The sequence below is a fragment of the Amyelois transitella genome, chromosome 24 (assembly GCF_032362555.1).
Source record: "Amyelois transitella isolate CPQ chromosome 24, ilAmyTran1.1, whole genome shotgun sequence".
NCBI classification, from domain to species: domain Eukaryota; kingdom Metazoa; phylum Arthropoda; class Insecta; order Lepidoptera; family Pyralidae; genus Amyelois; species Amyelois transitella.
In genome coordinates this window covers 2,240,886-2,264,615 of record NC_083527.1, presented here as the reverse complement: position 1 = coordinate 2,264,615, position 23,730 = coordinate 2,240,886, and the positions used below count along the sequence as shown (strand labels likewise).

At 34.2% G+C, this 23,730-nt stretch overlaps 1 protein-coding gene across 1 annotated transcript in view; it reads right to left on the bottom strand.

The window, feature by feature from the left end:
* Positions 1-23,730, bottom strand: part of LOC106135974 (uncharacterized) — a 99,952-nt gene that overhangs the window by 14,131 nt on the left and 62,091 nt on the right. The window lies entirely within an intron of this gene.

Genomic DNA, 23,730 nt, shown 5'->3' with positions numbered 1-23,730 from the left:
TTTATTATGCAATCTGAGGATACCGAGCCAAAACTACTACTAATTACCGCATTGGCATATTATTTCTATTAACGTAGTTACTAGGACATCATAAACTTAAAAATGTGTCTATTATTTTTCAGCAGAGTCCTGCAGTGCGCTCGAACATGCACACATAATGCGGTTGTTACCCTTTCGAGGCGGGCAAAAAGTTCAAAAACCGAACGAACACTCTCACTAATGTAGAGTAGTTGGAAATAGAGCATACGCATGCAACATTTTTATAGTTGTTATTTTACTTGAAGTTAAATCAAAGGAAAATTGAAGTGTTTTTCCAGAGATTTTAATAGCGTGTTGTTTGAGTACTTTATTACAACCCCTTCGACAAGACAAGGAAGAAGACCTAGTTAAGAACTTGAAAAATTACAGCTCCAAATATAAAATATGAAGCTGAATGTTATTCTTGTATTCTCAAAATTTTAAGTTTATGTATCAGATTTTGTTCTACGATTATGTTATAATCATAATTATCATAAATCTTATTGTTCAAGTTTTGTAAACGTTTAATCTTTCCTAATTTACTTCATTTTGAGCAGTCAACTTATGATAATCCATAAATTTCCATAAATTAAAAGAAAGGCATCAGAGTTCTTCAGTATAAATAAAAATGAAGTCATAATCTTTTGAGTAGCAGTTAACTTGTTTAAAATAAAGTGATAAATAAATTCCAAAAATATTATATACTCTGCCCTCGCTTACTCTATACGCAGGGATCACTTTTATGGGCAATTTCATGGTAAAAACTACCCAACGACGAGCTCGACCTTCCCAAGGACGACAAGTGCCACGCCTTCGACGGCCCTTGGGTTAAAAAATAAAAAAAAGCAACGACTGCAGGGTTAATTGCCTTGCCCAGTCAGGTGACTGTTAAAAAGAATAATGTAAGTAGTTGGTTACTAGGGTCACATAGAATATAAGAAGGCAGGAAAAAAGGTTCGAAGGTATTAAAACCTAATAATACGTATAAATGAGAAAGTTTGTAAGGATGTGTGGATGTGTGCTTGTTACTCTTTTACACATAATCTACTGGACGGATTTTGATGAAATTGAGTACACGAGTAGAATATAACCTTGAATAACATGTAGGGTATGTTTTTCCCGAAATTCCCACGGGAAGATTTAATATTTTGCCCTCCGAGATGGAACGCCGATAATTATTTTTTTTTTATCAAGGTTTATGTTATCCGTCAAGATTTTTACAATAATGAGTTGCTAATGTACTTGTAATTATTTACCATCTCAATTGAATATTTTTAAGTATCGTCTGGTTCCAAGCACTTTAGAATAGGATCTCAACTATGGATGGCGTAAAAGGCGACTAAGGAAAAGGCCAATAATAAACATGAGATTCTTCCTTGTATGCGCTGGGCTAGCAACCTGTCACTATTTGAAAGGACGTCTTTCAGTCATTTTAACTGTTGCTCTGTCTACCCCGCAAGGGAATATACGTGATTGTATGTATGTAAGTATACCATCTCAATTAAGTATTTATAAAGACAAAGCTTCGCCGTAAAGCACATCCAGCGACATCCGGTTAAGGTCAATGAACTTTAATAGATCTTTCTTGCAGACATGACAAGGCTAATTTTTATGACAAATCATTATTAGAACACTTACATACATTTTTTTATTATTTTTAATCTATTTTGGGGCGTTTGACCCGTATGCTTAAAACATACATTATTTATCAATATCTATAAAATCCTATTAAATGGCTTTTCAGCCTTTTCAAGACTAGTGGCTCTGTCTACCCAGCAAGGGATATAGACGTGACTATATGTATGAATGTTCCTTATGTGGTCAAGCAGTCCATTGGTACAATAAGAAAGGTATAAACAAAATTATTTTAAAAATTTACAGTATTTTTCGTTACGTGCAAACTCTAGTTGTTTATAAATCTTTATTTATCTCTTAGAGATAGCCAGGAATACCCATTTGAGTTACGTACCTTAGTTTAGCAAGTTACGTTAAGATGAGTACCCGGTCTACCAGAGATGGCGCTGATATAGTTTCTTAAAACGCGGTTTTTAAAATGTTTATATATCTTGGGAACCGAGCTTTTTTCGAAACTAGGACCTTGATAAATCGATTCCTTGAGCCGAAAAGCCCCTAATCTGTAACTCTCATGAAAATCGTGGGAGCCGTTTCCGAGATCCTGATTTATATACAAGAATTGCTCGTTTAAATATATTAGATTTAGGCTAACGAGAATCATATTATTAAACCTAAGTTTCACTTTCCGTAGAACGCATCCCTGTTTTTGTAGGCTTTCGCCTTTAACGCCTCATTGGAGATATAATGAAGAAATAATGAGTTTGAAAGTCCCATGTAGGTCTGATACATACATACATAAAGTCACGTATATATCCCTTGCGGGGGAGACAGAATCAACAGTCGCAGCAAAACTGAGAGACTACGCTCAGCTGTATGGTTTCATGATGAAATTGAGATTCAAATAATGACAGGTTGCTAGCCACTCGCTCTCAAGAGGAATCCCAAATTTTTAAGCCTATCCCTTAGTCACCTTGCATGACATCCTAGTGAAATAGATGGAGTGGTCCTATTCTCTTTGCTGTTTTACCAACCGTAATTATATTTTTTTTTATTTTAACTTTAACAATTAATTCATTACCTACTTTATACAGCCACCCAGCTAAACGTGGCTTAAGAGACTCTGTCTACTTTGCACGTCCACCAAAACTCGTGCCTACCTTTTTCCGTATAAGATTCTGGTGCGGAACCAGTCTTGAGACATTCGACTCGCATTTCGTCGATAATTCCAACTGATAACTTACGGTACATTTGACGAGTAAATATTATGACACTTGTACGATAACATCGCTATATTGACTCGGAGTGTTTACACTCTTGAGAACGACGATACTACCAACATGCATCCGGCGCCACATGTTTGGGAATTATTATGTAACCAGACGGGAATTATTTGGATAATAGAAAACATGATGGGTCATTAACAAATTCGTTTGACGAATTTTCCAAAACAATTGTGAGAAAGAAGATGAAGAAAAATTAAGTAAGTAATCGAATAAAAGAAAAACATGAAACAAAAAATTAAAATTATAAAGCTAAAAATTTAAAAAAAGCTTCCACAAAAGACACTAGTAAAAGTAATTAAGGGAACGGCAAACAAAGTTGGGATTATTCATCTTTTAGGCCATGAGCAGTATTTGAATCTCAATTCCATCATTAAGTCCAATTAAGCCATACAGCTGAACGTGGCCTTTCAGTCTTTTCAAAACTTTTTAGATTAGCTCTGTCTACACATCTACCCGTAAGGTATCTATTACATATATATCTATCTACGGTATATGTATCTATTATATACATTAAAAAAAAGAAAACTTAGCCAATAGGAGTGCAACAGTATACATCTCATATAACAACTAAGAGGTAATATTTCTTAGTAAACTTAATAAGCTTATCAGAGCCAGCTTGCGTTCTATAGGTGTGAGTTATTTGTGCTAACGGTTTCTTAGAAATCCAAAATGGACGCCATTTTCAGCCATTCTTGTATAATATCCAGCATATTTCAGCCCGTACATTTCCAGTTAAGGAATGTTTGCACACATTCCTAGTGTTAAGGTGCGATTTCCGTGCATTATATAATTGTGCGAATTGTATCGTTTTAGTCTAACGTACATTTTTAACATATAATATCGCGACCCTTTTTGCGAGCAACGGCTGGATCATAAGCTAGTATTAAATGATATTTAAAATGTTATGTTTCGTCAAAATTCTATAATGAAGTCGTCCTGGGAATTCTAAGCGCTATATTTAAACACCTCCCATAGTAGAATCTATTTTTACTCTTTAAATGATTTAACCTTAACAGCTATAGTTCACATTAATGATTCGATAACGAAAAGAGGAAGCAAGTCCAGAACTTAGAAGGTTGAGCATGAAAAAAATTCTTTAATAGTTTAGGCAATAAAACGAGTGGAACAACCCACAAGCCCCCAGCTCCGAACTATCGCACAAATCTGAGATATTACCGATTCAGATTCACCGTTGGCGCTCGGAGTCACACCTTTAAGGGTTACCTAAGGGATATAGCACAGTAAATAAGGATTATGTAAGGCCAACGCCCACCAGGTCATACCACGATAATAATTTGCATGGTCCGTACCGGGAAGCGCTTATCAATGCTCTGCGCCGTTCATCAAACCAGCTTTCTCTAAATCTCAATGCACTAACCAAACTAATCCAAACCCTCACACAAATGAATAAGGCTTAAAATCTATGCCACAATAACAGATATGGGCTAGCATTATTCTCTCAAAAGAGGTTGCATTACATAGCACTGGCCACTTAATATCGAGCTTTAGAAAGATAAAATAGCGTTCGAATTTCAAAATTGGAAGACCGTTACGATTTCAAGATTGACGATACTATCGCCTGTTTGGGATGTAAATAGAGGTCGTCTTTGGGCAAATGTTGTCGAAATTTTGATAATTTAGCTTCTTGAAAATTTTTGTTTGCTTTATACGTTTTCCTATTACATTTTGAAAGAAGTCCATACGATTGTTATATCAAATCAGACCGTTAAACTTGCCATAATAAGTATTTTTACAACTTATGCGAGACTTCGCAGGATTAGTAACATTTTTAATTTATAGAAGTCACAAGTAAGTAATATCCTCCTTTTTCGACGTTGGTTAAATATAAAGAACGTTTGATAGGTTTATTGGCCCAACAATAATAATCGTAATAAATATGATCAGAGATCATGCTTAGTTGTTACATTATCTGTAAAAACAATGGTGTTTGTTTATGCACGACTGCTTATAAACATTATTATCAAAGAATAGTATCGCAGAAGCGGCTTATCTTCTGTTTTTAATGTCACATTCCTTTTCGTCACAACTTATACGGGAGATTTAATTTATACATACCTATATATCTGAATAAACTTCTTATCGATTTGTAGAAATCAAATGTAAAAACAATCTATTTCTAAAATAGACAACAGACAGCCGCCATATAAGTTTACTCCGTATCACGCACTACTCTCAACAAAGGCAAGTACCAGGATCACATAAAACCAGAGGAGAGAGAAGACTTGGCCTTCTATGCGCTTAGTTATTGATCGATCTCATTTCTATGATTAATGATCTCTACTCGTATACCTATAGTCATGAGTTATGTAAATACAAATCACATTATACAAGAATGCCGATTGTGTTAGAATCTTGAAACATACGACACGTGTTATGATGTATTAGTAATCATGTTGGCTAATGACAAAGCTTTTAATATAATTTATTCGCAATGGATTATGGATCATACTTACATATGTCCGATTTTCACAGAGTATTTTGAAAAACATGAAAGCGAATCTATTAAAGGAATATAAAAGTATGGTTAAAAAAATATTTTAGTCAAGATTTTACGGAATTCCTGCAGGAAAGAGAACTACCTACGGCATTTTTAGATTATCACTGGCGAAAACGGAAAAACTCGATTAAATAATATTTGAAGATCATTTCGCTCTTCACAAAAGGTATTGTACCTACCAGTGACCGGATCTTAACCGGCTGCGCAGATGATGTAATGATTACACATGTTCTGCCGCCCTCGCCTGAGATTCAATCAAGTTTGGTTACCAGTCGGTCATGAGCTAAGTGTCATTTTAGAAGATATATTGATGTAGGTCAGGTTAACTGATTTATCCAATCCAGGATCATGGTCAAAAGCGCACCCTGGGCTCCTCCCCAGGGAGGTGAGGATCTATCCGGAATTAACGTCAGGAGAAAGAACTGATATTATAGGTCTGTTGTGAAAAGGTGGACTGTATGATTAGATTAAATAAAATTGGATATTATAATGAAAAATATGATAAAAACTTGACAACAGTCGAATTGGTAATTTTTATTTGACATTAGTGACAGTCATAAAAAATAAAAGCAAACATTATACAAAAAGGTTGTTATAAAAATAGTTCACAACAGGTCAAATGCTAGAACATCAGTCACAGGGTCTCTGAAGACGAACGGTGCAACTAGGTCAATGAGTCTGGAATAAACGGGTATGTTCGCGTTAACTTGCATGGAAAGATTGATGAACAAAGGTAAAGTGCAAGAAATATGCAGTCTATGCAGGGATCGTGGCATATATTTTACTCGTTGATGGAGGAAAAAACTATGTTAAAAATACAACATAGTTTTTCTTTTTACCTATCTTGCAAAAGATTTTTTTTTATTTATTATTGCATTAGGTTTATTTTGTCACTTATGTTTTAAGTTTTTCTTTAGCCTTCTAGTTTGATTGCAATTTGAGACAAATCAAACTAGTTGGCTAATGTTTTACGTGTTTTGAAGTCACATAATTATGGTTTATCATATATTCTTATCCGTATATATTTGTATTACATTAAATTGAATTGAATTCTTGGAGAAAATTGTGATGTTTATAAATAAATATATATGTATGTCGATTGTCCGCACGAATTTCGCTCTCAACACCGCGACCGTAACAGGGTCGTATTTTGACCCTATTCGAGTGACGTAACTCAGCCCACGCCTATTGTTCCTCCGATGGTATCTGAGCAGTCTTGCAGTTTTTGCAATACGGCCGTATTGTGTTTCTGGGAATGTTGACAGGTTGCACTACTCTTTTATTACAATCTAGCTTTTGCGAGCTTCAGAAAACAGAATCTTAACACGAAGCGATTCTTCATAAACCTAGGACTATTAAAAAGGACACCCTAATCAATTTTTGATGTTGCATAGGCTAAAAGTGTTTATTCCGTGGCTTTTCTTACGAGTATGATATTTCACCCCCGGGAAAGAGATGCTTAGAGTGATACAATTGTAAATTGCACGGCTCCCTTGAGCCTAGTCTATTGGTAAATGTTGACAAGCATGTCATATCTTCTGTATTTTTAATTTGTTGGTTAACCCCAGAGTAGAGTGTTTTCTTCTTTCTGGCTTGAGGAGACAGGTTTTTACACGAACCGTCTCCCATCTGACCTCCGCCACCTTTGCAGGTAAACTATTACCTGCATTGGATCAATCATGGTTACACATCCGGTTGCCTGAATGTGCACTCTTCTCACGATGTTTTCCCTCACCGTAAGAGCATCAGTTAGCAGTTTTGAGTGAGAGAAGATAAAACATTATACGAGTACGTATGCATTTTTAACCATCATGAATACTTTTTTCCTTCAAAAAGATTTTTGCGAAAATTTATTTTCTTTTCTTTTCTTTCCCTTGCTATTACTAGCATAACATGAGCAGTGAAGTGTCAAATGGTGTACCGCGATCTTATCAACGGAACATCGAAGGCCATACCGCTTTCATCTACTCTTTACACTTATGTCGCCTTGGTAATTTGGGTCAACGCCATAATCAGAATTAATATAGATTTTTTTTATTGTTCGTAATTAAAGTTGTTAATGGCAAAGATTGCACAATAAATTCTTGGAATGAATAGGTGTGAAGTGAATTTTGATTGCTATTAGGATAAAGGTAGCTATGTATTTTTACTAGTAGAATGGTCATTATCCACTGATAATTCTAATATCATGATTTTCTATTAGATTATTATTTAATTTATTTGGCGATGATGCTCTAATTACTAAATAACTTTTCTTTCCACTCAAAACGTGAATAAAAAAGCCATCTTTGAAAATACATCATGGTAGGTAAATAAGTAATAGTAATTTTTATCACACCAATTTTAATGTAAAAATCCCTGCTTATGTTCATAATTCTTAATTCAAAAACAAGATAGAAAACAAGCCTGCTAGCTAATTGTAGTAAAACAGAGATAAAGATCCACGAAAGAAGGTTTACTTTCATCTGCGCGTAACCTATGCTACCCTGGTACCTGGTAATTAGGGTTAGTGTTTCACCACACGTTCCCAAGACTTTTGAGACATCCACTAATTGCTTAATGGTGTACTCGGTGGCAGGGAAACTGATTTTTTTAAGTAAATACGCGCTAATGGTTAAACTTTTTTATTTGTACAGTGATATTGACATACATAAAATCACGTCTTTACCCCTTACGTGGTAGACAGAGCCAACGGTTTCGCAAAGAACACGATTAGCTGTGTGGCTTAGTTATGGTATTGAGATTCAAATAGTGACAGTTTGCTAACTCATCGCCTAATAGTAGAAGAATCTTAACTTTATAAGCCTTTTTCCGAGCCACCTTTTATGACATCCATGGGAAATGTGAGTGTGATTTTGAGAAAAATAAAATATTTTTTTAAGGTTTTTAAAGAAATGCGACTTGAAACTGAAAATATCGAAGACCGGAAAAGTGAAGCGAGAAATGTTGGAAAGCGGACTCTTGCTTAAATGCTAACGCAACGATAATGAAAAGAGAAATTTTATATTAAACATTACAAAAAAATATTCAACTGTGATGCATTAATAATGTTGTTTGTGACAGGGATAGGTCGAATGTATAGAGAAAGATCATTATCATTATATGCCTCCTTTGATCCTGGAAACGTTAAATTTGAGCTATAACTTGCCAAAAATTTTAATAAGTCCGTATCTTTAATTAATACTTTGCTGTTAAAACTGTGTTTTGCTCATTGTGTAAGTTATAACTTATACTATCTGCCAATAGTAGATAGTACAAACTTGACTTATCTGCCTTGAACTGGTTACAGGCGCCTTTCACCGGCGGGACGGGTGCCAAATTCATCTCTTGATACCTATGGGACCTTAGTAACATGATCATCTATATAATGACGTATATGGTTTATCCAACACACACACTTAAGTTATCACGTCCATCTCTTGCGGAGTAGACAGAGCCAACATTCTCGAAAGACTTAGCGGCCACGATCAGCTGTCTGGCTTAATGATGGAATTGAGATTCAAATAGTGACAGGTAGCTAGCCCATCGCCTGCAAGAACAATCCCAAGTTTGTTAGCCTTTTCCTTAGCCGCCTTTTACGACATCCATGGGCAAGATTTAGTTTATGCAACTAGTTTATTTTTTTCTATAACGAAGCTTTTGTTTCAACGTCACTTTTAAGGTAAGCGTTAATGGTGATTCAACGATTTTTTTTTAATAATTCAAACGTTTTGAATTTTCAGTTAGGTAACTTACACCAAGGTAGATAAATTACTTATCTAAATTAAAATAGAAGAGAAATCTTCTTCTTATCGCCAATATGCTAGCAATATGCCAGTCATTATTTGACTTTCAATTCCATCATCAGAGCCATACAGCTGAATGTGGCGTAAGTCTTTTAGATACTGTTGGCTCTGTTTACCTCGCAAGGGATATAGCCCGGATTATATGTATGTACGTAATTTGGTTAACTACTGACTCTACACTTAAAGAGCCATTAAGCTTGACCTTGTAGTAACACATAGTATTGCAATCGTAAAATGACGCGTTTTCATGAACAACAAGCATTTAAAAATTGAATTGAAATTGCACCATGTACAAAAAGAGACGAATTTAACGCCATCTACAAAAAAAAAACCGACGAAATTACCACCACCTACAAAAAGCAACAAATTTAGCTCCACCTCCACAAAAGAATACAGGATTTTCCTAAAACCCAATCCAGCTCCAGACATTTAATTATATATGCATAAAATTTCAAGAAGATTTATTCGATACATAGGTAACCCGTGAAGAGGAACAAACAAGTAAACTAACTTTTCCATTTATAATATAAGTTTTGATTGCATATAAAAGACATCAACGCGCGAATTCTGTCCGATTGAATAACGATAGAATTGATAAACTGTCTTAAAACTCTTGATAATCATGTCACCGTATCGAAGACTGATTAAATTATCATACATATAAACATAAAAACCATTAAAATCACGCCTCTTTCCCGGAGGAGTCAGGCAGAGACCAGAATTTTCATTAATTTATATTAAATTCATTTAAACATAAATAATCTTAACACTTATTTTTGTTACATTTTTGATTAAAAGTTATTCCTGTCGTGTCTCTGTGAGACATTAAAAACGCGATTCGAATACAGGAAAAGTGCTTGTTAAGGTGCCGCAAAGAAGTCTTAGAAGCGATAAAATCGTATGTGAAGTAAGGCCATAGCTGGACATGACATGTGGTCTCTCTCTTAACTACGTGGTTAGAGTGAAAAGGATTGATTGGTGCTAACAGTGGATTTATTAAAATAGGAAGTTGTTCGCAGTTCGTGCTTCGGTGTTGGTTAGCACGTGGATACTAGGAACACATGTGTTGAATAGAGCACTGTTATGTTTATGTGTTCCTGGTAATTAAAAATCAATGTTGTTAAAATTCTTTTAGTTTGTTAACTTGACATGAAACTGAGAGACAAGATAAAATCTTTTTCTCAAATTAAAGAGCTAATTCTTATCGGTGGAGTTAATTGGAGAGTAATAAATAAAATAAACTTAAAATCCACACATCCTTAACATAACTGCTAAAAGGTGCATCTCTAAACCCCTCCGGGAAGGAGGCATAATTTAATGTACATATATATGCGAAAATCACGATGTACGTTAATAATGAAACTCAGAATCATGGACACAGTTAAATTAAAAGAATGTCCCTATATATTCCCTATAAAAACTCACCTTGTCTGGACACATACCGGGAAAGTCGCAAAGTTGCAATTAACGGCATATGAAACTTGTCATTGACGTCATAGGAGGAATGAAGCGGTCATTGTAGAATTACCACAATCATAAGACCTTGTAATTAAAAGGATGTGAATTTGAATCCAATTATTTTCATAGAAACGGAATTTAGTCAGTCCTTTATTATTATAGTTATGTTAGAAACAAGCTTGGATAGATATTCCAGGCTTATCGCCAGATTAATCCGATATGATATTTCATCTTTCTTGTTCCATTTGTGTATCTAGAAAGTTATACAATAAAATTATGCGTACCCTTTGTGGAAAGACTAGACCTAAGCTGTACGTCTATTCAGATATTATCAATTGCTTCATTTAATTGCTTAACCATGTTACGTACAACACCATAGAAAGTGCTTCACGAAAGTACTAGGAACACATACTATAGTGGGACGTTCACACGTAGTAATTGTTGCTTCAGTTCCCTGTTGAGTGAAAACACCCGGATGTGTCGATAGTGTTTATCTAGAGCTCTCGTTGTTTTTATGCAGGCTTAGTACCCACACTTTTTGTTCCACTTATTTTTAAAAGATAAAAAAAAAAGTACTCAAACTTTTATCAGACTATAAATTAATTCTGTGGATAATATATATCTACTTTATTTTATCTCCTTGCCAACAGGGACGTAGGTACAAAAAAAATATAAAATTTCTTTTAACCCTGGAAATGTGTGTACCGAACTGACATTGTGTACCCTCCGAGAAAGACCAGTGATTATATATTTTACCTAACTTAGCTACATTGATTTGTCGAAGACTACAACAACGGAAACACTAATTCTTATGAAATATTTTTACCAAAGAGGAAACTAACCTCAGTTTCAGTCAAAACGTACAAAGGCTATAAAATCGAAAATTTAAAGAATGATACAGTTACAATTGTACCGTTATACAAACATTGTTTCGTTGAGTACATTTCGGCTCAATGGAGGACAAAGTATTTCTATAATCAATCTGAAAGATGGTCAGATGAATTTAATGGATTTTATAGAGATAAGATTAACTAGATGTGCCTCACAGGTGTTTATATTGGATTCTCATGAAATACTACCAAATATTTATCAACTGTACTTAAAACAAAATTGTAAACTCAAAGTCTGTACTAAAACTATAGCAATAATGTGATGTCGTCTTACATTGCATGCAGTTGTAAAGCTATCAAATAAGTCTCGGAATTTAGATACAAAACGAAATCGTTAAAGTGTCACAATCATAACTTCGACGAGAGGTAGGCAGATACCATGTATTTCCACTTGCCGATCCCTGCATATTTTTTCGTTTTATCCGCGTTCATCACTCTAATTAATACAATTGCAGTTTCAATATTCTTGACCCGACCTCCTCAAACTAATGCTAGTAGTATATATTTGCATCGGAACACAAAACAGAAGCGTCCGATTACAAAATTACTATTTCCAGTAATCAGTGTTGCAACTCTTAACTATCGACTGTCATTTCCTTTAGCTTCGACATGAGGTTAGTATTTTGTACTTAAAATAATTAGCTGTTAGGTACGCCCGGCAAATTTAACCAATCGTAGTTCCTATAATCCTTCTATATTGGGTAGCAAAAGAAAACAACAGTAATCGCTTATATGCATACCTACATACATGTGAACATCTCTTTTGTTTTAAACAAGACGTTCGATTTAATGATGGAATTGTGATACTATTTGTGACAGGCCGCTAGCACATCGTGTAAAAGAAAAATCCTTAGTTTTTTTGTAGTTAACTAAGTTACAATATGGCTGTTCCATACCACCTCTATATCTACGTCCGGTCTAGATACACATCGTTAGATTCAATTGTAGTTATCTCCAGTACAGGTTCGATGTCCGGTACGGCACAATCTTACATCTTGGACAGGTTGTAATGGTAAAATTCTTTATTGTTTGTGTGTGTTGTATTGAAAGAAAACTTACTTGAGTATAAATTTACATTTTGTTTTATTTAAATCAATTAGAACTAGAATAGCTCTCAAACTAAAACTCGTAAAGATGCAAAATGCATAATTTTATTTGCCTATTCGTCATAAAAATATTGTACCCTTAGAGTCGACTTCATTAGGAACTGTAGCTACAACAATATCTATGAAAAATGGAAAACTTTAATCTTAAGAATATAAATGTCAATGTTGGAGGATATGATTGTAAATTTTCAGGATGTAAAAGATGTGTTGATGATTGTAAATTTTCAGGATGTAAAAGATGTGTTGATGGTGAAATAAAAATACCAGAGCAACATAAACAAGAAGTGTTACACGGTTCAGAAGGTGAAGCAGTGACACTGAGCAGTAAATAGAGCGGGACCGTCACGGCGTGAGGAGCGAAGCTGACGTCATTGAGAAAAGCAACTTGTTATTTGGAAGAAAAACAAAAACAGTTACTGAAATATAAAAACAGCTGTTGTTCGTTTATGTTTGACCAGACCAGCGGTTTATTTGTAAGTGTAAGTGTGTGAATTGATCAAATTAAGGACGTCTTGGTAAAGGGTCAGGTCAGAAGTACCCGAAACCGCCAACCTTGCATGAAGAGAGTTATGAATGTGGATGAAGCGAAGGAAGTATGCAGAGATCCTGGCAAGTGGAATGAGGTAGTATCTGCCTACCCCTCCGGGAAAGAGGCGTTATTTTATGTATGTAAGTGTGTGTAAGCGTAACAGATAAACTTTTGCATTTAAACTTCTTCCTCCTAGCATGAATCACTTTTGACTATGATCCCGGATTGGAGTCAGGCTTTTTTTCCATTTACGAGTAGGTATTACTAGTAAGAATAGAGTAAAAAAGATTTCTTTTTTAAAATTGGATACAAGGTATCACGTATTGACGTCACTACCGTTTCCAAAGCGCAAAGTAAAAGAAGCGGTAGAACAAACTACACTGCAGCATTTCAAAATTCAGTAATTAACAGGTTGTATATAAAATTTTGCATAAATGTTTTAATGTTTTAATTAAAATTATGATTTTATGATTGGGTAATAATAAGCAATAGTACTAGGCGATAATGATTTAATAGCAGGTAACTTGCTTTGTTTGTATTATCACTGTCCCCCTATATTCTTTGCCTGTATGTACGAGTATGCGCTAACTCGCTAACAAAAGATGTGAACGGACTTTGTTTGTTCCTTATTGGAAATCTTGGAAAGTGGGTTTTCTGAGGAAGGTTAAATCTATATTTTTGGTAGTTGTCCAAAGACAAAGTAAGAATAGACAAAATCCTCAAAGAAAATATATTTTTCTCGCGTAATTTGGCAGAGGATATATGCTATATGATTATTTAGGTTAATATATGCATTCATGCAAATGTAAAGAATTGAAGGGCGTTCAATATTTTCCGTATTACCTCACATAGCTCTCAGTTTTTGGCCAATGCCACATACCTGAAATAAAAAATTAATAAATTAGTTTTATGCTAAAGGAATAATTAAGGTTAATTAATAATTAAAAATAAGAGGACTGCAACTTTTTATTTTTTAATTTTTATCGATGCCAATTGTTGCTCTTACTCAAGGGAAAGGCTCATTTATTTGTTAGAATTCTACTCTCTCTGTTTGTTTTTATTCCTTACGGGGTAGACAAAGTCAACAGTCTTGAAAATACTGAAACGCCACCGCATAGCCTACTAATTGAGTTTCAAATAGTGACAGGTTGCTAGCCCATCGCCTAAAAGGAGAATCGCAAGTTTATTAGCCATAGGAAATGACCCATTTTAGAAATAGTCAAGTCAGTTTCCCTTAACTGACTTTACTATTTCTTAAATGGGTCATTTCCAGCAATTACTTTTGATCGTGGAGCACCACACGATCAAATGTTATTTACATTATTTCCTCGAGTCTTGTTTCGTCCTAACTGCCCAACATTTTACATTTAAGAGGATCTAAAGAATGTAACGATCGCACAACTGCTTTAGCTACATTTCCGTGAAAACCATTAGCCCTTTACGACATGAAATAAGAAGATACATTTGGGGAAAATACTAACAGCGTCGGTGGTCGAATCGATAAGAAGCCTGATTTAAAATGTCTGACATGGAGGAACAGGTTCAAATCCCACCTCGGCCCCCCGTACTAATGACTCTTTTTCTGAGTTATTTTCATTAGTTGAGAGCTCACAGAGTGAGGGGAAACATCGTGAGGAAACCTATACTACACTTCTGCAAAGGTGGCGGAGCAGAAGCGGGAATCGCTTCGTTTTGAAACCTGAATTATTATATCATGGTCAAAAAGGCGCACCCTGTGGGGTCCATTCCAGAGGGGTGAGGATAGAACCGGCACTAACGCCAGGAGAAAGAAGAAGACTGGGAAAATACTATTTATTATTTATTTACACTGCTATAAAAGAAGAACGCCCGCGTTTCCGCATGCGACATGCTAAAATGCCGTTTATTTCCATTCCCGGGGGAATTCCGGGAAATCCTTTTTTAGTTCACCCCTAGGCCACACAAGAAAACTACATGCCGAATTACAAATCTCTAGCTGAGCGTAGATAAGTCAGTCAGTCAGAGTCCTTTCTTTCGTAAATAGATGGGTATAAAAATAGATTAATCTACTTATGTGTGACATAAATAAGTTATGATTAAGAAAAAAAATGTTAGCAAGATATTACGAAATGTATTATTCTCAGTGTGACAAAAACGCGTATTAATCGAACAATTGTTACTTGCGAAATGGCCATTGAATGCTAATTGTGTTCAGAATTAGTCGTTGACACTACTGTAGACAGCATTCGTGTTACTCCTATGTAGTTATGTTAGCCTGGTACCTATACTATTGCGTTACTAAATAAAAAAATAAAAAATAAAATAATGCCCAATTTAGGCAAATTATTTTATTATTAAATGAAAACCATTATTTTATTTATTTTTTTAAAGAAAATAACTGTATGTTGGTTCTTATGCATAGGCAGGTAAGGAAGTTGTAATGTAAACGCCAAATATTATTTCTTTTTCACGCACAACTGACATTCTCGCAAGTTGGTTGTAAAATGACAAAAACATTAATAAAACCTAACCTAACTAACATTGTTCATAACTTATTTAATTACATAGGTAGGAGGAAATCTTTGCAAATCATGCGTACTATTTCAAGATACATTTCTAAATTTTTCATTAACGAATACCATACTTAACCCGAAACACAAAATCATAAGATCTAAATAAAAATAAGTCAGATATCTTATTTGGGATATATCTTATCATGATTATAACTGAAACGTTAACAGGCTCTATGCATGAGCTCTCACGCTCAAAGCTGTTTCACACATTACTTAGAATTGACACGAGTTTTGACGCGATCTAGCTAGACCCCACGTCTGCATTGCAAGACGTTTCCCGCCAATTCGATGTTAAGTAACAGATAATCAAGATAATTAACAAACAAACCAGTCTATTTAATTGACTAGGGATTACCAAAGAGTGATTAACTTTTCAATACTCTGTACATGATTGCGTGTGAAAATTTTTTAGACCTTAGGAAGGTTGGTTCCATGTTACTATTAGGGATTTTAAGTTCAAAAAGATTTAAACTGTCAACAGTAACAGTTATCATATATAATAACTATCGTTTTAATTGAATGCTGATTGTTTTCTTAATAAGTAACATGAGAGAGACTTTTGAATATAGATGGAGCGAAGTATGCAGAGATCATGGCAAAAGGAAATATATAGTCTCTGCCAATCTTTCCGAGGAAGAGCCGTGATAATAGATGTATGTATGGCTTTATTTAATCATCACAAATAATTAAAGTTATGTTAATCATAAGCTTTAAAAACATCATCTTTTTTTCTTTCTTTTTTTCCATTTTAAACGAGAAACGAAAGAGCTACAGTGGCAGCTAGACGCCATCACTAGGATCGCATGCGATAAGAGAGATTTATCGATAAATTGATAATTTAAAATGAATTGCCTTTTCGAGCACGAAATGGCCATTCAATATTATGTGATTGTACATATAGTATCTGTGGATAGTCATTCACCACTGCAAATCTTCTGATCTCCTAGTACCCCACTTACACTGTCGTTGTTCTAACGGTTATCTAAAACTGGCTTTCATTACTTATTAAATACAACCTGGTATTTTAGAGCGATTTTTCCTACAAAAGCAGAAACGGTCAATAAAATTTGGACCATCATTATAATTTGCTTGAATAATAAATAAAATAAAACTCTTGATGCAATCATAGTTCTACTTAAGGCCGATATCACACTAAAATATTTTTCTGGTTCCGTTACACCGAAAAGAAAGGTTGGTTTTATCCAAAAAGGTAGAATATGAAATAATCCTCATTATTTTGCTATGATTTGACCTGAAAATAGGCTATGTCATTCTTTTTAACTAAGTCTAGTAGATTCTCAGTGAAACTACAAAATTTTTTACATGAAAACTAATTTGACAATTATTATTTAAATTTTATTGTATAATCTATGTTTACACAATTGGCGGACTTAATTCTAAATGCAAAAGCCAAGCAGAGAAATTAAGTGGATGATAAATAAAAAAGAAATTAAAACTTAGTAAGGAAAAATCTGGAACCGATTTTTAACTAGTCTTTTTAACATTAAATTAAAAATATTTTTAGAATAGATATTAAATTAGTTTTAATTTTTATTTTTTTAAATAAATATATATTTTATAAAAAGAAAAATAATAAACATCAACAAGACTCCGTGAGATAAGGACCTTAGGCAGGTTAAAGTTCCGAAGGGTTATGTCGTAAATAGAAATTATTGCGGTTGCGTAATTATCTGGACGACATGAAAATTGGTCCAATTTAAAAGTTAGTACCTCGGTGATTTACTCATTGGGAAGTTTCAAGAAAGACACCAATTTCGTGGGAATTCATTTGGTGCATAATACGAACATTTTAATTACATAACGAGAAAAAAATCATTTACATATATCACGTCTCTATTCCTCACGGGGTCAGCATATCCAGCTATTTGAATTTGAACTTTGAATTTTAATTTGTCGATTATTTTTAACCAGAAGCCTTTTTAATATTTATTCTGTTTGTGTATTATGGACGGACAGCGCAGTCTTATTGATCAGATTTATTTTGTTTGTTTTGTAAACTCTTTATTGCACACAAAAATAAATTTAACAAATTACAAAACAGTTATTGGATTTAGAAGAATGGCGGATTTACAATAGCGGACTGATCCCAAATGGGATTTCTTCCAGCCTACCAAAGATATTTTATTTAACAGAAAAGAGTCACGTTTAACCCTTAGGAACCCTAAAAAACATGGAAAGTCCCATAAGGTCAATGAATTTTGGTCGACCCCTACCATACATCAAAACAATAAGGTAACGGCGACTTGCCGCCCACCAAGAACTATAAATTGTGATCCGTGCCTTGAATTTGTATTTTGTATTGAGTAATAAAGGACAATCGTGCAGGAAAAATATTTTTTTATTTTGTGTTTGTTTCTCGCCACATTGTGATGTACAATTAATTTTATTAAATCAATAAGTATCTATTAGGTTTAGTTGACAGCTCGTCATTTTACGTATTTCGGCATTACTGGCCAAGTTTTATAAATGTCATGTAGTTAGTCCTAACAATGTTCAAAATCACAAAGTACCTACCTATTTGTAATTTTTAGTATGCTTTAGTGTTGACAGTTAGTTACAAAATATTCTAACAATTTCTTAGTACAGCGGTAACCATTGTCTGGTCTACGATAATGGCCGGATATTCAATGACCTCATGGCGACATTGCATTGTATTTACATTACTATTCATGAATTTTATTTACATTCCCTTAAGTTTTGTCCAAATCAAACTTTTGATGTACCTACACAAGCTCTTTTTTAATAAATTTACTGAAGTATGTTTATATTATTTCAAATATTTAAATTCTTTTTTTTTTTCAAATATTTAAATGTATTAAGTTTTGAAAATATCAAAAGATTTACATTTTAGCTAATTTAAATCCAAATTTTAATAAAAAGATTTAATTTTTAAAAACGATTGATAATCACCCTCTCTGAATCTCACTCCATCAATTATATATTATACGCTTCGATTATATTTCTGATAATAAACCAAAAAACCTGGTGTTTAAGTCCTAAAACTATTAGCTTAACATACCCCGTAAGGAATAAAGACGTGTTATTTGAGTTGTTCTTCATTTATTGTATCAAAGAAATCTATAGTATCAACTAGTCGTTGGGCACGAACTTTTTGATTGGTAGATTTAATAATAAAATAATTATGTCTCTACTAATTTCCCTTGTAATTCGGAATTCCGACTTTTCACGTGGGTGGCAACACCGATAGCTGTCAAAACAAATTAATTCAACATGCAAATGTACGCGGAATACCGTCGCACGGACGGACAAACATACGTTTGATATACATGCAAATGCAAACTAGTACTGTTTTATTCATTAACCATTTCTTGTTTTTAACGATGTTTGAAGAAATAAATAATAATTACTTTGTCACGTGAATCATCACATAAAGTCCCTCTATTTTCTTTGTCTGTATGTATGCGCTAATCTCGGAAAGTGTACGATTTTGACCTTGTTTGAAATGTTGGAAAGAGGGTTTTCTGAAGATGGTTTATCTATTAATGCTACACGTGCGATGTCAAAACGGGTCGTTAGTCTCCGAATAAAATAACAGTAATAGCTGTGTGCCAATGACAATTGATTTTTTGATAAAACAGACAAAAAAGTTAATGTATTCATCATACTCATATGCCGTGACCTCTCTAAAGAAAATTGCGGAGAGAATTTCTTCGCAACCTTTGCAAGATAACCTAACACATATTGAATCATGGTTACTCATCAGTTGCCTGGCTGCGTAGGTTTTCTCACGATATTTTCCCCTTACCGTAAAAACATCACAAAAAACACGCCTGGATTATAAAAACACAAAAAGTAGCTAGGAGATTTCAGCAAAATAAAAATAGACTTTATTTTTTTGAAGTCTTTTATTAGCTTACACTTTCTAATGGTATATTTTGTCTCTGCAGTCTATACCCAGACGAACAAAAAATAATTTCCTACTTTAAAAGTAAAGATCTTTTAAAAAAAATAAAAATAAAAACAATATGGCCGCCGTTCCGGCCGAGAGGGCACGCAAAAGGAAAGTAGCTAATTACTTAACATTTGCATAAAAATTTAATGCTTTGCTCAAGTTGTTTACGATTACTTAGCATCCGTGGGTTTATGAGAATTGAATTGGACATGTTTATTGACAGATCTCACTGTTATTATGTCACAGAAAATCAAAACATACGTACATGTAATCACATCTTACCTTACGGGTTAGACAAAGCCAAAAGGCTGAAAGGCTACGTTCACGCTCAATGATGGAATTGCGATTTAAATAGTGACAGGTTGCTAGACCTTAATCGCCTAAAAGAAGAATTCCAAGTTCATTAGCCTATCCCTTAGTCGCCTTTTGCGACATCCATGGTAAGAAGATGTAGTGGTCCTATTCTAAAGTGCTACATGACACAATACATATGACATTCTTATTACATCACGTTTTTAAGAAACAAGTTTAATACTGAAAATTAAGAATTTACTTTTTTCATACTTTGACGTCCAACATTAAATTTTCTTCCCTTAATTCTATAAGGAGGCAAAATTGGTTGAGGTTGAACTCTTACGGCGAACGAAGTCGCAGGCAACAACTAGTTAAGAATAGTTAAATTTAAGTACTTGGCTGTTGATTTGAGAAAAAAAAATCTTCAAATCTGTACATTATTTTGGGTCTTACGACAGAAAATGGAAAGATTTAAAGAATGGATTCTGTCACCTCCATCAATCCATTAAAAGTTATATTATGTCACTAAGCCGTTGCAAAAGTCACTTAAATCGTGCTTAATGCATCTTACATCATCCATTATTAAGAGTTTGTTTGTTTGTCTCCAGTCCACTAATATCCAAAGTACTTGTTACTCACTACCTTTGTGTTTTAAATTAGCTATATATATTTCTAAAGCTGTAGTAGTTAATCCTAGTTATGTAATGACAAATAAATTCAGAAAAAAATTAATGTAATTTTACAATTAGAGAGATAAGATCTATAAATGCTTTTATTCCCAAAAAAAATCGATTATAACGACTTTGATAAAAAATTCAAAATTTTTAAATTCAAAATTTTTATTCATTCATTATTATAGGATACTATATATCGCTTAATAATTGTCAAAACGTATGGTTTAACCACATTGGTTGACGTCAAATGACGATAAAAAATTTAAGTTAAAATTTATTATACATGTATATATATATATTCATAATTTGTATTGTATATATACAAATTATGAATCGTGGCAAATAATAGCGGACTGTGTTACACCGAATACGCCATCGAGTTAATTTAGTTCGGGCTATTGCCTTGGTCTGACACACCTCAAAAACATGGCGGAGGGCGATCAGCTGATCAGACATTTTTCCCGCCAAAACAATCGTAACCTACTGAAAATAAATCTCATTTGCATTGTCACCAATTCTTTTTTTTGCCGCTTACATAAAAAAGGTGGTTCTTAGTTTGTATGTTTGTCCGCAGTTATCTCGCGTTTCTTGTACTAAGAAGAAAGTTCAAGGAATTTAACCGACTTCAAAACAGAAGGATATCGATTAGAGGCGGTTCTCTTTAAACGAAAGTGTTTTCTAAATCAATACATTTCTAATGAGAGTTAACGCTGTAATTGTCTAGTCCTGCTGATGAACATACGCCGATTAAACGAAAGAGTTTCACTTTCAATACTCCTGTAATAATTACCCGTGACCACACATACTGTAATAGAAAAACATAACAACCTTTGTCGGCCCAACTAGGCGTGACGACCTTAGTTTCACTACTAGCCTTTACTTTATTATCTGTGGTTAATTGCTGAGTTAAGTGGCTATGCTTAACGTTACTTAGTGAGGGCATTCCCATACCAATCGACTTTTGCAAGGTTTTAAAGCATATTGTTAGTTTCACTTGTCAGAAACAAACAATAAAAAAAATAAAAATTATGTATACATATATGTAGGTTACTTCCCGCATACATACATACATAAATATGGTCACGTCTATATCCTTCCGGGGTAGAAAGAGCAAACAGTCTTGAAAAGACTGAATGGCCACGTGCAGCTGTTTGGCTTAATGATAGAATCTTCCCACATGCACATTGTAATAGTCAATCAGGCGCCAATAAACTTGGGGTTGTTCTTTTAAGGCGATGGGGTAGCAACCTGTCACTATTTGAATCTCAATTCCATCATTAAGCCATACAACTGCACGTGCAATTGCAGTTCAAGACTGTTAGTTTCTGTGACCCACGTAAGGGAGAAAGACGTGATGGTAAAAAATAATCTCGTTTTTGTAAACAATATGTTAACAAGTTGTATCATATTGTCACGTTTTTATTACTTACGAGGTTAACAGAATCAAAGTGTCTCAAGAATCGAAAGCATTTATGTACCTACATAGACAGCTGCTAATTGCTAGCCTATCGCCTAAAATAAGTCCAAAGTATAATGTTTTTGTAATGAAACTTTCTATGTAAACATATATACTGATTATAAACTTTCGAGTTGCATTTTACTATTTATTAATACTACAAATATTTAACTACGAGCGACTCTCACCCGGTGACCACAGATCATTGTAACAAGCTTTTAACAAATAAATAAATAAAAGTGATTCGAAACGTCCGCGATAAAATAAAGGTACGTTACGTGCGCGTTTATTACCAACTAGCTGGGTCCGCGACTTCGTCCGCGTTAAATAGTTATTTTGGGCATCATCAATGATGCCCAAAATAACATTAATCAAATAAAATTTCGAGCATCATGAATGATGCAAAAAATAAAATGATGAATAATTTTCCCCGTTTTTTTTCACATTTTCCATTATTTATTCGCTCCTAATAGTTGCAGCGTGATGTTACGAGTCTGAAGCCTTCCTCGATAAAAGGTCTATTCAACACAAAAATATTATCAAACAAACAAATTCTTCAGCTTTATAATATTAGGAAAGATTAAGAAAGAGTAGTATTTATAAATAACATACATATACTTTTTAAGTAAATTGACATTACAAGGGCACTATATAACCATATCTCCTCTTTCGATTTCTTCGTAACGCCAATGTAACCCATTGTTTAAGAAGGATTTACGACAATCAGCGGAATTTACTGATAAATCTGTTAATAATCATGTTTCCTGCTCTCTTATTTGCATTATTTCCTTCCGGAGTATAAAACTACTAGAGACCAGCGACTCCGTCCGCGTAAAATGAAAAATCACCGTAATTCCCGATTTTTTGGGAAAGTTCGGGAAATCGTCGCTTATTGCACTCCTAGACCACATTCCAAGACCCTACACGCCAAATTTCAAAGCTAGACCAATTTCCAGACCCAGCGGTTTGAGCTGTGTGTTGATATATCAGTCAGTCATTAAGTTTCTTCTTTCTAAATTTAGATGAACGACACAATTCTTGAGCGATTAAGGTTTAAGAAATAGGGGAAGAACGAAAAAGTGTTGGATGGACGGCGTAAAGGATACTATGAGTAAAAAGTGAACAGTGAGATGGCAAGTGACAGAAGTAATTGGAAAAAAATTAACATACTGTGCCGACCCCGCGTAGAAAGTGGGGAAAGGCAACGACAAAGACCCTATTTCAGGAACTAGCCTCTCCTCAAAGATTGATGTAACATGCCAACTTAGCTGAGTACTAGCATTAAGAAACCATGTTAAGTCTTTGTTAATTGAGGAAATAAACGATTTTATTATTTTAAAGAAGAAGACACAATTCTTGAGCGTTGATGGTCCAACGGTTCAGGTGATTTTGAATTGGAAGCGCAAGTTTATCGTAACGCTTACATACATACATACATACATATGGTTACGTCTATATCCCTTGTGGGGTAGACAAAGCCAACAGTCTTGAAAATACTGATAGGCCACGTTCAGCTACTTGGCTTAATGATAGAATTGAGATTCAAATTGTGACAGGTTGCTAGCCCATCGCCTAAAAAAGAATCCCAAGTTTGTAAGCCTATCCCTTAGTCTTATCTTAACGCTTATAGGGCAGTATTCATTTGAAAGGTATTTTAT